Below are 13,610 nucleotides of genomic sequence, written 5' to 3'. Positions count from 1 at the left end.
CAGACTGGGACGGATTCTAGTAGACTGGGATGTATTCTATCAGACTGGGACGTATTCTGTCAGACTGGGACGTATTCTAGTAGACTGGGATGTATTCTATCAGACTGGGACGTATTCTAGTAGACTCAGACGTATTCTAGTAGACTGGGATGTATTCTATCAGACTGGGACGTATTCTATCAGACTGGGACGTATTCTTGTAGACTGGGATGTATTCTATCAGACTGGGATGTATTCTATCAGACTGGGACGTATTCTAGTAGATTGGGATGTATTCTATCAGACTGGGATGTATTCTATCAGACAGGGATGTATTCTATCAGACTGGGATGTATTCTATCAGACTGGGATGTATTCTATCAGACTGGGACGTATTCTAGTAGACTCAGACGTATTTGTATCAGACTGGGATGTATTCTATCAGACTGGGATGTATTCTATCAGACTGGGATGTATTCTATCAGACTGGGACGTATTCTATCAGACTGGGATGTATTCTATCAGACTGGGACGTATTCTATCAGACTGGGATGTATTCTATCAGAATGTGATGTATTCTATCAGACTGGGACATATTCTAGTAGACTGGGATTTATTCTATCAGACTGGGATGTATTCTAGTAGACTGGGATGTATTCTATCAGACTGGGACGTATTCTAGTAGACTGGGATGTATTCTATCAGACTGGGACGTATTCTATCAGACTGGGACGGATTCTAGTAGACTGGGATGTATTCTATCAGACTGGGACGTATTCTATCAGACTGGGACGTATTCTAGTAGACTGGGATGTATTCTATCAGACTGGGACGTATTCTATCAGACTGGGACGTATTCTAGTAGACTCAGACGTATTCTAGTAGACTGGGACGTATTCTATCAGACTGGGACGTATTCTATCAGACTGGGACGTATTCTTTCAGACTGGAATGTATTCTATCAGACTGGGACGTATTCTAGTAGACTGGGATGTATTCTATCAGACTGGGATGTATTCTATCAGACTGGGACGTATTCTAGTAGACCGGGATGTATTCTATCAGACTGGGACGTATTCTAGTAGACTGGGACGTATTCTATCAGACTGGGACGTATTCTATCAGACTGGGACGTATTCTAGTAGACTGGGATGTATTCCATCAGACTGGGACGTATTCTATCAGACTGGGACGTATTCTATCAGACTGGAATGTATTCTAGTAGACTGGGATGTATTCTATCAGACTGGGACGTATTCTAGTAGATTGGGATGTATTCTATCAGACTGGGATGTATTCTATCAGACAGGGATGTATTCTATCAGACTGGGATGTATTCTATCAGACTGGGATGTATTCTATCAGACTGGGACGTATTCTAGTAGACTCAGACGTATTTGTATCAGACTGGGATGTATTCTATCAGACTGGGATGTATTCTATCAGACTGGGATGTATTCTATCAGACTGGGACGTATTCTATCAGACTGGGATGTATTCTATCAGACTGGGACGTATTCTATCAGACTGGGATGTATTCTATCAGAATGTGATGTATTCTATCAGACTGGGACATATTCTAGTAGACTGGGATTTATTCTATCAGACTGGGATGTATTCTAGTAGACTGGGATGTATTCTATCAGACTGGGACGTATTCTAGTAGACTGGGATGTATTCTATCAGACTGGGACGTATTCTATCAGACTGGGACGGATTCTAGTAGACTGGGATGTATTCTATCAGACTGGGACGTATTCTATCAGACTGGGACGTATTCTAGTAGACTGGGATGTATTCTATCAGACTGGGACGTATTCTATCAGACTGGGACGTATTCTAGTAGACTCAGACGTATTCTAGTAGACTGGGACGTATTCTATCAGACTGGGACGTATTCTATCAGACTGGGACGTATTCTTTCAGACTGGAATGTATTCTATCAGACTGGGACGTATTCTAGTAGACTGGGATGTATTCTATCAGACTGGGATGTATTCTATCAGACTGGGACGTATTCTAGTAGACCGGGATGTATTCTATCAGACTGGGACGTATTCTAGTAGACTGGGACGTATTCTATCAGACTGGGACGTTTCCTATCAGACTGGGACGTATTCTAGTAGACTGGGATGTATTCTATCAGACTGGGACGTATTCTATCAGACTGGGACGTATTCTGGTAGACTGGGATGTATTCTAGTAGACTGGGATGTATTCTATCAGACTGGGACGTATTCTAGTAGACTGGGATGTATTCTATCAGACTGGGACGTATTCTATCAGACTGGGATGTATTCTATCAGACTGGGACGTATTCTATCAGACTGGGATGTATTCTATCAGACTGGGATGTATTCTAGTAGACTGGGATGTATTCTATCAGACTGGGATGTATTCTATCAGACTGGGATGTATTCTATCAGACTGGGACGTATTCTAGTAGACTCAGACGTATTTGTATCAGACTGGGATGTATTCTATCAGACTGGGATGTATTCTATCAGACTGGGACGTATTCTATCAGACTGGGATGTATTCTATCAGAATGGGATGTATTCTATCAGACTGGGACATATTCTAGTAGACTGGGATTTATTCTATCAGACTGGGATGTATTCTAGTAGACTGGGATGTATTCTATCAGACTGGGACGTATTCTAGTAGACTGGGATGTATTCTATCAGACTGGGACGTATTCTATCAGACTGGGACGGATTCTAGTAGACTGGGATGTATTCTATCAGACTGGGACGTATTCTAGTAGACTGGGATGTATTCTATCAGACTGGGACGTATTCTATCAGACTGGGACGTATTCTAGTAGACTCAGACGTATTCTAGTAGACTGGGACGTATTCTATCAGACTGGGACGTATTCTATCAGACTGGGACGTATTCTTTCAGACTGGAATGTATTCTATCAGACTGGGACGTATTCTAGTAGACTGGGATGTATTCTATCAGACTGGGATGTATTCTATCAGACTGGGACGTATTCTAGTAGACCGGGATGTATTCTATCAGACTGGGACGTATTCTAGTAGACTGGGACGTATTCTATCAGACTGGGACGTTTCCTATCAGACTGGGACGTATTCTAGTAGACTGGGATGTATTCTATCAGACTGGGACGTATTCTATCAGACCGGGATGTATTCTATCAGACTGGGACGTATTCTATCAGACTGGAATGTATTCTAGTAGACTGGGATGTATTCTATCAGACTGGGACGTATTCTAGTAGATTAGGATGTATTCTATCAGACTGGGATGTATTCTATCAGACAGGGATGTATTCTATCAGACTGGGATGTATTCTATCAGACTGGGATGTATTCTATCAGACTGGGACGTATTCTAGTAGACTCAGACGTATTTGTATCAGACTGGGATGTATTCTATCAGACTGGGATGTATTCTATCAGACTGGGACGTATTCTAGTAGACTGGGATGTATTCTATCAGACTGGGACGTATTCTATCAGACTGGGACGGATTCTAGTAGACTGGGATGTATTCTATCAGACTGGGACGTATTCTATCAGACTGGGACGTATTCTAGTAGACTGGGATGTATTCTATCAGACTGGGACGTATTCTATCAGACTGGGACGTATTCTAGTAGACTCAGACGTATTCTAGTAGACTGGGACGTATTCTATCAGACTGGGACGTATTCTATCAGACTGGGACGTATTCTTTCAGACTGGAATGTATTCTATCAGACTGGGACGTATTCTAGTAGACTGGGATGTATTCTATCAGACTGGGATGTATTCTATCAGACTGGGACGTATTCTAGTAGACCGGGATGTATTCTATCAGACTGGGACGTATTCTAGTAGACTGGGACGTATTCTATCAGACTGGGATGTATTCTATCAGACTGGGACGTATTCTAGTAGACTCAGACGTATTTGTATCAGACTGGGATGTATTCTATCAGACTGGGATGTATTCTATCAGACTGGGACGTATTCTAGTAGACTGGGACGTATTCTATCAGACTGGGACGTATTCTATCAGACTGGGATGTATTCTATCAGACTGGGATGTATTCTATCAGACTGGGACGTATTCTAGTAGACCGGGATGTATTCTATCAGACTGGGACGTATTCTAGTAGACTGGGACGTATTCTATCAGACTGGGACGTTTTCTATCAGACTGGGACGTATTCTAGTAGACTGGGATGTATTCTATCAGACTGGGACGTATTCTATCAGACTGGGACGTATTCTGGTAGACTGGGATGTATTCTAGTAGACTGGGATGTATTCTATCAGACTGGGACGTATTCTAGTAGACTGGGATGTATTCTATCAGACTGGGACGTATTCTATCAGACTGGGATGTATTCTATCAGACTGGGACGTATTCTATCAGACTGGGATGTATTCTATCAGACTGGGATGTATTCTAGTAGACTGGGATGTATTCTATCAGACTGGGATGTATTCTATCAGACTGGGATGTATTCTATCAGACTGGGACGTATTCTAGTAGACTCAGACGTATTTGTATCAGACTGGGATGTATTCTATCAGACTGGGATGTATTCTATCAGACTGGGACGTATTCTATCAGACTGGGATGTATTCTATCAGACTGGGACGTATTCTATCAGACTGGGATGTATTCTATCAGAATGGGATGTATTCTATCAGACTGGGACATATTCTAGTAGACTGGGATTTATTCTATCAGACTGGGATGTATTCTAGTAGACTGGGATGTATTCTATCAGACTGGGACGTATTCTATCAGACTGGGATGTATTCTATCAGAATGGGATGTATTCTATCAGACTGGGACATATTCTAGTAGACTGGGATTTATTCTATCAGACTGGGATGTATTCTAGTAGACTGGGATGTATTCTATCAGACTGGGACGTATTCTAGTAGACTGGGATGTATTCTATCAGACTGGGACGTATTCTATCAGACTGGGACGGATTCTAGTAGACTGGGATGTATTCTATCAGACTGGGACGTATTCTAGTAGACTGGGATGTATTCTATCAGACTGGGACGTATTCTATCAGACTGGGACGTATTCTAGTAGACTCAGACGTATTCTAGTAGACTGGGATGTATTCTATCAGACTGGGACGTATTCTATCAGACTGGGACGTATTCTAGTAGACTGGGATGTATTCTATCAGACTGGGATGTATTCTATCAGACTGGGACGTATTCCATCAGACTGGGACGTATTCTATCAGACTGGGACGTATTCTATCAGACTGGGACGTATTCTATCAGACTGGAATGTATTCTAGTAGACTGGGATGTATTCTATCAGACTGGGACGTATTCTAGTAGATTAGGATGTATTCTATCAGACTGGGATGTATTCTATCAGACAGGGATGTATTCTATCAGACTGGGATGTATTCTATCAGACTGGGATGTATTCTATCAGACTGGGACGTATTCTAGTAGACTCAGACGTATTTGTATCAGACTGGGATGTATTCTATCAGACTGGGATGTATTCTATCAGACTGGGACGTATTCTATCAGACTGGGATGTATTCTATCAGACTGGGACGTATTCTATCAGACTGGGATGTATTCTATCAGAATGGGATGTATTCTATCAGACTGGGACATATTCTAGTAGACTGGGATTTATTCTATCAGACTGGGATGTATTCTAGTAGACTGGGATGTATTCTATCAGACTGGGACGTATTCTAGTAGACTGGGATGTATTCTATCAGACTGGGACGTATTCTATCAGACTGGGACGGATTCTAGTAGACTGGGATGTATTCTATCAGACTGGGACGTATTCTATCAGACTGGGACGTATTCTAGTAGACTGGGATGTATTCTATCAGACTGGGACGTATTCTATCAGACTGGGACGTATTCTAGTAGACTCAGACGTATTCTAGTAGACTGGGATGTATTCTATCAGACTGGGACGTATTCTATCAGACTGGAATGTATTCTAGTAGACTGGGATGTATTCTATCAGACTGGGACGTATTCTAGTAGATTGGGATGTATTCTATCAGACTGGGATGTATTCTATCAGACAGGGATGTATTCTATCAGACTGGGACATATTCTAGTAGACTGGGATTTATTCTATCAGACTGGGATGTATTCTAGTAGACTGGGATGTATTCTATCAGACTGGGACGTATTCTAGTAGACTGGGATGTATTCTATCAGACTGGGACGTATTCTATCAGACTGGGACGTATTCTAGTAGACTGGGATGTATTCTATCAGACTGGGACGTATTCTAGTAGACTGGGATGTATTCTATCAGACTGGGACGTATTCTATCAGACTGGGACGTATTCTAGTAGACTCAGACGTATTCTAGTAGACTGGGATGTATTCTATCAGACTGGGACGTATTCTATCAGACTGGGACGTATTCTAGTAGACTGGGATGTATTCTATCAGACTGGGATGTATTCTATCAGACTGGGACGTATTCCATCAGACTGGGACGTATTCTATCAGACTGGGACGTATTCTATCAGACTGGGACGTATTCTATCAGACTGGAATGTATTCTAGTAGACTGGGATGTATTCTATCAGACTGGGACGTATTCTAGTAGATTAGGATGTATTCTATCAGACTGGGATGTATTCTATCAGACAGGGATGTATTCTATCAGACTGGGATGTATTCTATCAGACTGGGATGTATTCTATCAGACTGGGACGTATTCTAGTAGACTCAGACGTATTTGTATCAGACTGGGATGTATTCTATCAGACTGGGATGTATTCTATCAGACTGGGACGTATTCTAGTAGACTGGGATGTATTCTATCAGACTGGGACGTATTCTATCAGACTGGGACGGATTCTAGTAGACTGGGATGTATTCTATCAGACTGGGACGTATTCTATCAGACTGGGACGTATTCTAGTAGACTCAGACGTATTCTAGTAGACTGGGACGTATTCTATCAGACTGGGACGTATTCTATCAGACTGGGACGTATTCTTTCAGACTGGAATGTATTCTATCAGACTGGGACGTATTCTAGTAGACTGGGATGTATTCTATCAGACTGGGATGTATTCTATCAGACTGGGACGTATTCTAGTAGACCGGGATGTATTCTATCAGACTGGGACGTATTCTAGTAGACTGGGACGTATTCTATCAGACTGGGACGTTTTCTATCAGACTGGGACGTATTCTAGTAGACTGGGATGTATTCTATCAGACTGGGACGTATTCTATCAGACTGGGACGTATTCTGGTAGACTGGGATGTATTCTAGTAGACTGGGATGTATTCTATCAGACTGGGACGTATTCTAGTAGACTGGGATGTATTCTATCAGACTGGGACGTATTCTATCAGACTGGGATGTATTCTATCAGACTGGGACGTATTCTATCAGACTGGGATGTATTCTATCAGACTGGGATGTATTCTAGTAGACTGGGATGTATTCTATCAGACTGGGATGTATTCTATCAGACTGGGATGTATTCTATCAGACTGGGACGTATTCTAGTAGACTCAGACGTATTTGTATCAGACTGGGATGTATTCTATCAGACTGGGATGTATTCTATCAGACTGGGATGTATTCTATCAGACTGGGACGTATTCTATCAGACTGGGATGTATTCTATCAGACTGGGATGTATTCTATCAGACTGGGATGTATTCTATCAGACTGGGACGTATTCTATCAGACTGGGATGTATTCTATCAGACTGGGACGTATTCTATCAGACTGGGATGTATTCTATCAGAATGGGATGTATTCTATCAGACTGGGACATATTCTAGTAGACTGGGATTTATTCTATCAGACTGGGATGTATTCTAGTAGACTGGGATGTATTCTATCAGACTGGGACGTATTCTAGTAGACTGGGATGTATTCTATCAGACTGGGACGTATTCTATCAGACTGGGACGGATTCTAGTAGACTGGGATGTATTCTATCAGACTGGGACGTATTCTAGTAGACTGGGATGTATTCTATCAGACTGGGACGTATTCTATCAGACTGGGACGTATTCTAGTAGACTCAGACGTATTCTAGTAGACTGGGATGTATTCTATCAGACTGGGACGTATTCTATCAGACTGGGACGTATTCTAGTAGACTGGGATGTATTCTATCAGACTGGGATGTATTCTATCAGACTGGGACGTATTCCATCAGACTGGGACGTATTCTATCAGACTGGGACGTATTCTATCAGACTGGGACGTATTCTATCAGACTGGAATGTATTCTAGTAGACTGGGATGTATTCTATCAGACTGGGACGTATTCTAGTAGATTAGGATGTATTCTATCAGACTGGGATGTATTCTATCAGACAGGGATGTATTCTATCAGACTGGGATGTATTCTATCAGACTGGGATGTATTCTATCAGACTGGGACGTATTCTAGTAGACTCAGACGTATTTGTATCAGACTGGGATGTATTCTATCAGACTGGGATGTATTCTATCAGACTGGGACGTATTCTATCAGACTGGGACGTATTCTATCAGACTGGGACGTATTCTATCAGACTGGGATGTATTCTATCAGAATGGGATGTATTCTATCAGACTGGGACATATTCTAGTAGACTGGGATTTATTCTATCAGACTGGGATGTATTCTAGTAGACTGGGATGTATTCTATCAGACTGGGACGTATTCTAGTAGACTGGGATGTATTCTATCAGAATGGGATGTATTCTATCAGACTGGGACATATTCTAGTAGACTGGGATTTATTCTATCAGACTGGGATGTATTCTAGTAGACTGGGATGTATTCTATCAGACTGGGACGTATTCTAGTAGACTGGGATGTATTCTATCAGACTGGGACGTATTCTATCAGACTGGGACGGATTCTAGTAGACTGGGATGTATTCTATCAGACTGGGACGTATTCTATCAGACTGGGACGTATTCTAGTAGACTGGGATGTATTCTATCAGACTGGGACGTATTCTATCAGACTGGGACGTATTCTAGTAGACTCAGACGTATTCTAGTAGACTGGGATGTATTCTATCAGACTGGGACGTATTCTATCAGACTGGAATGTATTCTAGTAGACTGGGATGTATTCTATCAGACTGGGATGTATTCTAGTAGATTGGGATGTATTCTATCAGACTGGGATGTATTCTATCAGACAGGGATATATTCTATCAGACTGGGACATATTCTAGTAGACTGGGATTTATTCTATCAGACTGGGATGTATTCTAGTAGACTGGGATGTATTCTATCAGACTGGGACGTATTCTAGTAGACTGGGATGTATTCTATCAGACTGGGACGTATTCTATCAGACTGGGACGGATTCTAGTAGACTGGGATGTATTCTATCAGACTGGGACGTATTCTAGTAGACTGGGATGTATTCTATCAGACTGGGACGTATTCTATCAGACTGGGACGTATTCTAGTAGACTCAGACGTATTCTAGTAGACTGGGATGTATTCTATCAGACTGGGACGTATTCTATCAGACTGGGACGTATTCTAGTAGACTGGGATGTATTCTATCAGACTGGGATGTATTCTATCAGACTGGGACGTATTCCATCAGACTGGGACGTATTCTATCAGACTGGGACGTATTCTATCAGACTGGGACGTATTCTATCAGACTGGAATGTATTCTAGTAGACTGGGATGTATTCTATCAGACTGGGACGTATTCTAGTAGATTAGGATGTATTCTATCAGACTGGGATGTATTCTATCAGACAGGGATGTATTCTATCAGACTGGGATGTATTCTATCAGACTGGGATGTATTCTATCAGACTGGGACGTATTCTAGTAGACTCAGACGTATTTGTATCAGACTGGGATGTATTCTATCAGACTGGGATGTATTCTATCAGACTGGGACGTATTCTAGTAGACTGGGATGTATTCTATCAGACTGGGACGTATTCTATCAGACTGGGACGGATTCTAGTAGACTGGGATGTATTCTATCAGACTGGGACGTATTCTATCAGACTGGGACGTATTCTAGTAGACTGGGATGTATTCTATCAGACTGGGACGTATTCTATCAGACTGGGACGTATTCTAGTAGACTCAGACGTATTCTAGTAGACTGGGACGTATTCTATCAGACTGGGACGTATTCTATCAGACTGGGACGTATTCTTTCAGACTGGAATGTATTCTATCAGACTGGGACGTATTCTAGTAGACTGGGATGTATTCTATCAGACTGGGATGTATTCTATCAGACTGGGACGTATTCTAGTAGACCGGGATGTATTCTATCAGACTGGGACGTATTCTAGTAGACTGGGACGTATTCTATCAGACTGGGACGTTTTCTATCAGACTGGGACGTATTCTAGTAGACTGGGATGTATTCTATCAGACTGGGACGTATTCTATCAGACTGGGACGTATTCTGGTAGACTGGGATGTATTCTAGTAGACTGGGATGTATTCTATCAGACTGGGACGTATTCTAGTAGACTGGGATGTATTCTATCAGACTGGGACGTATTCTATCAGACTGGGATGTATTCTATCAGACTGGGACGTATTCTATCAGACTGGGATGTATTCTATCAGACTGGGATGTATTCTAGTAGACTGGGATGTATTCTATCAGACTGGGATGTATTCTATCAGACTGGGATGTATTCTATCAGACTGGGACGTATTCTAGTAGACTCAGACGTATTTGTATCAGACTGGGATGTATTCTATCAGACTGGGATGTATTCTATCAGACTGGGATGTATTCTATCAGACTGGGACGTATTCTATCAGACTGGGATGTATTCTATCAGACTGGGACGTATTCTATCAGACTGGGATGTATTCTATCAGAATGGGATGTATTCTATCACACTGGGACATATTCTAGTAGACTGGGATTTATTCTATCAGACTGGGATGTATTCTAGTAGACTGGGATGTATTCTATCAGACTGGGACGTATTCTAGTAGACTGGGATGTATTCTATCAGACTGGGACGTATTCTATCAGACTGGGACGGATTCTAGTAGACTGGGATGTATTCTATCAGACTGGGACGTATTCTAGTAGACTGGGATGTATTCTATCAGACTGGGACGTATTCTATCAGACTGGGACGTATTCTAGTAGACTCAGACGTATTCTAGTAGACTGGGATGTATTCTATCAGACTGGGACGTATTCTATCAGACTGGGACGTATTCTAGTAGACTGGGATGTATTCTATCAGACTGGGATGTATTCTATCAGACTGGGACGTATTCCATCAGACTGGGACGTATTCTATCAGACTGGGACGTATTCTATCAGACTGGGACGTATTCTATCAGACTGGAATGTATTCTAGTAGACTGGGATGTATTCTATCAGACTGGGACGTATTCTAGTAGATTAGGATGTATTCTATCAGACTGGGATGTATTCTATCAGACAGGGATGTATTCTATCAGACTGGGATGTATTCTATCAGACTGGGATGTATTCTATCAGACTGGGACGTATTCTAGTAGACTCAGACGTATTTGTATCAGACTGGGATGTATTCTATCAGACTGGGATGTATTCTATCAGACTGGGACGTATTCTATCAGACTGGGATGTATTCTATCAGACTGGGACGTATTCTATCAGACTGGGATGTATTCTATCAGAATGGGATGTATTCTATCAGACTGGGACATATTCTAGTAGACTGGGATTTATTCTATCAGACTGGGATGTATTCTAGTAGACTGGGATGTATTCTATCAGACTGGGACGTATTCTAGTAGACTGGGATGTATTCTATCAGACTGGGACGTATTCTATCAGACTGGGACGGATTCTAGTAGACTGGGATGTATTCTATCAGACTGGGACGTATTCTATCAGACTGGGACGTATTCTAGTAGACTGGGATGTATTCTATCAGACTGGGACGTATTCTATCAGACTGGGACGTATTCTAGTAGACTCAGACGTATTCTAGTAGACTGGGACGTATTCTATCAGACTGGGACGTATTCTATCAGACTGGGACGTATTCTTTCAGACTGGAATGTATTCTATCAGACTGGGACGTATTCTAGTAGACTGGGATGTATTCTATCAGACTGGGATGTATTCTATCAGACTGGGACGTATTCTAGTAGACCGGGATGTATTCTATCAGACTGGGACGTATTCTAGTAGACTGGGACGTATTCTATCAGACTGGGACGTATTCTATCAGACTGGGACGGATTCTAGTAGACTGGGATGTATTCTATCAGACTGGGACGTATTCTATCAGACTGGGACGTATTCTGGTAGACTGGGATGTATTCTAGTAGACTGGGATGTATTCTATCAGACTGGGACGTATTCTAGTAGACTGGGATGTATTCTATCAGACTGGGACGTATTCTATCAGACTGGGATGTATTCTATCAGACTGGGACGTATTCTATCAGACTGGGATGTATTCTATCAGACTGGGATGTATTCTAGTAGACTGGGATGTATTCTATCAGACTGGGATGTATTCTATCAGACTGGGATGTATTCTATCAGACTGGGACGTATTCTAGTAGACTCAGACGTATTTGTATCAGACTGGGATGTATTCTATCAGACTGGGATTTATTCTATCAGACTGGGATGTATTCTATCAGACTGGGACGTATTCTATCAGACTGGGACGTATTCTATCAGACTGGGATGTATTCTATCAGAATGGGATGTATTCTATCAGACTGGGACATATTCTAGTAGACTGGGATTTATTCTATCAGACTGGGATGTATTCTAGTAGACTGGGATGTATTCTATCAGACTGGGACGTATTCTAGTAGACTGTGATGTATTCTATCAGACTGGGACGTATTCTATCAGACTGGGACGGATTCTAGTAGACTGGGATGTATTCTATCAGACTGGGACGTATTCTAGTAGACTGGGATGTATTCTATCAGACTGGGACGTATTCTATCAGACTGGGACGTATTCTAGTAGACTCAGACGTATTCTAGTAGACTGGGACGTATTCTATCAGACTGGGACGTATTCTATCAGACTGGAATGTATTCTAGTAGACTGGGATGTATTCTATCAGACTGGGACGTATTCTAGTAGATTAGGATGTATTCTATCAGACTGGGATGTATTCTATCAGACAGGGATGTATTCTATCAGACTGGGATGTATTCTATCAGACTGGGACGTATTCTAGTAGACTCAGACGTATTTGTATCAGACTGGGATGTATTCTATCAGACTGGGATGTATTCTATCAGACTGGGACGTATTCTATCAGACTGGGATGTATTCTATCAGACTGGGATGTATTCTATCAGAATGGGATGTATTCTATCAGACTGGGACATATTCTAGTAGACTGGGATTTATTCTATCAGACTGGGAAGTATTCTAGTAGACTGGGATGTATTCTATCAGACTGGGACGTATTCTAGTAGACTGGGATGTATTCTATCAGACTGGGACGTATTCTATCAGACTGGGACGGATTCTAGTAGACTGGGATGTATTCTATCAGACTGGGACGTATTCTATCAGACTGGGACGTATTCTAGTAGACTCAGACGTATTCTAGTAGACTGGGATGTATTCTTTCAGACTGGGACGTATTCTATCAGACTGGGACGTATTCTAGTAGACTGGGATGTAA

This window comes from Telmatherina bonti (assembly GCF_933228915.1).
Source record: "Telmatherina bonti genome assembly, chromosome: 8".
Lineage (NCBI taxonomy): Eukaryota > Metazoa > Chordata > Actinopteri > Atheriniformes > Telmatherinidae > Telmatherina > Telmatherina bonti.
Note: the sequence above shows the minus strand (reverse complement) of the source record.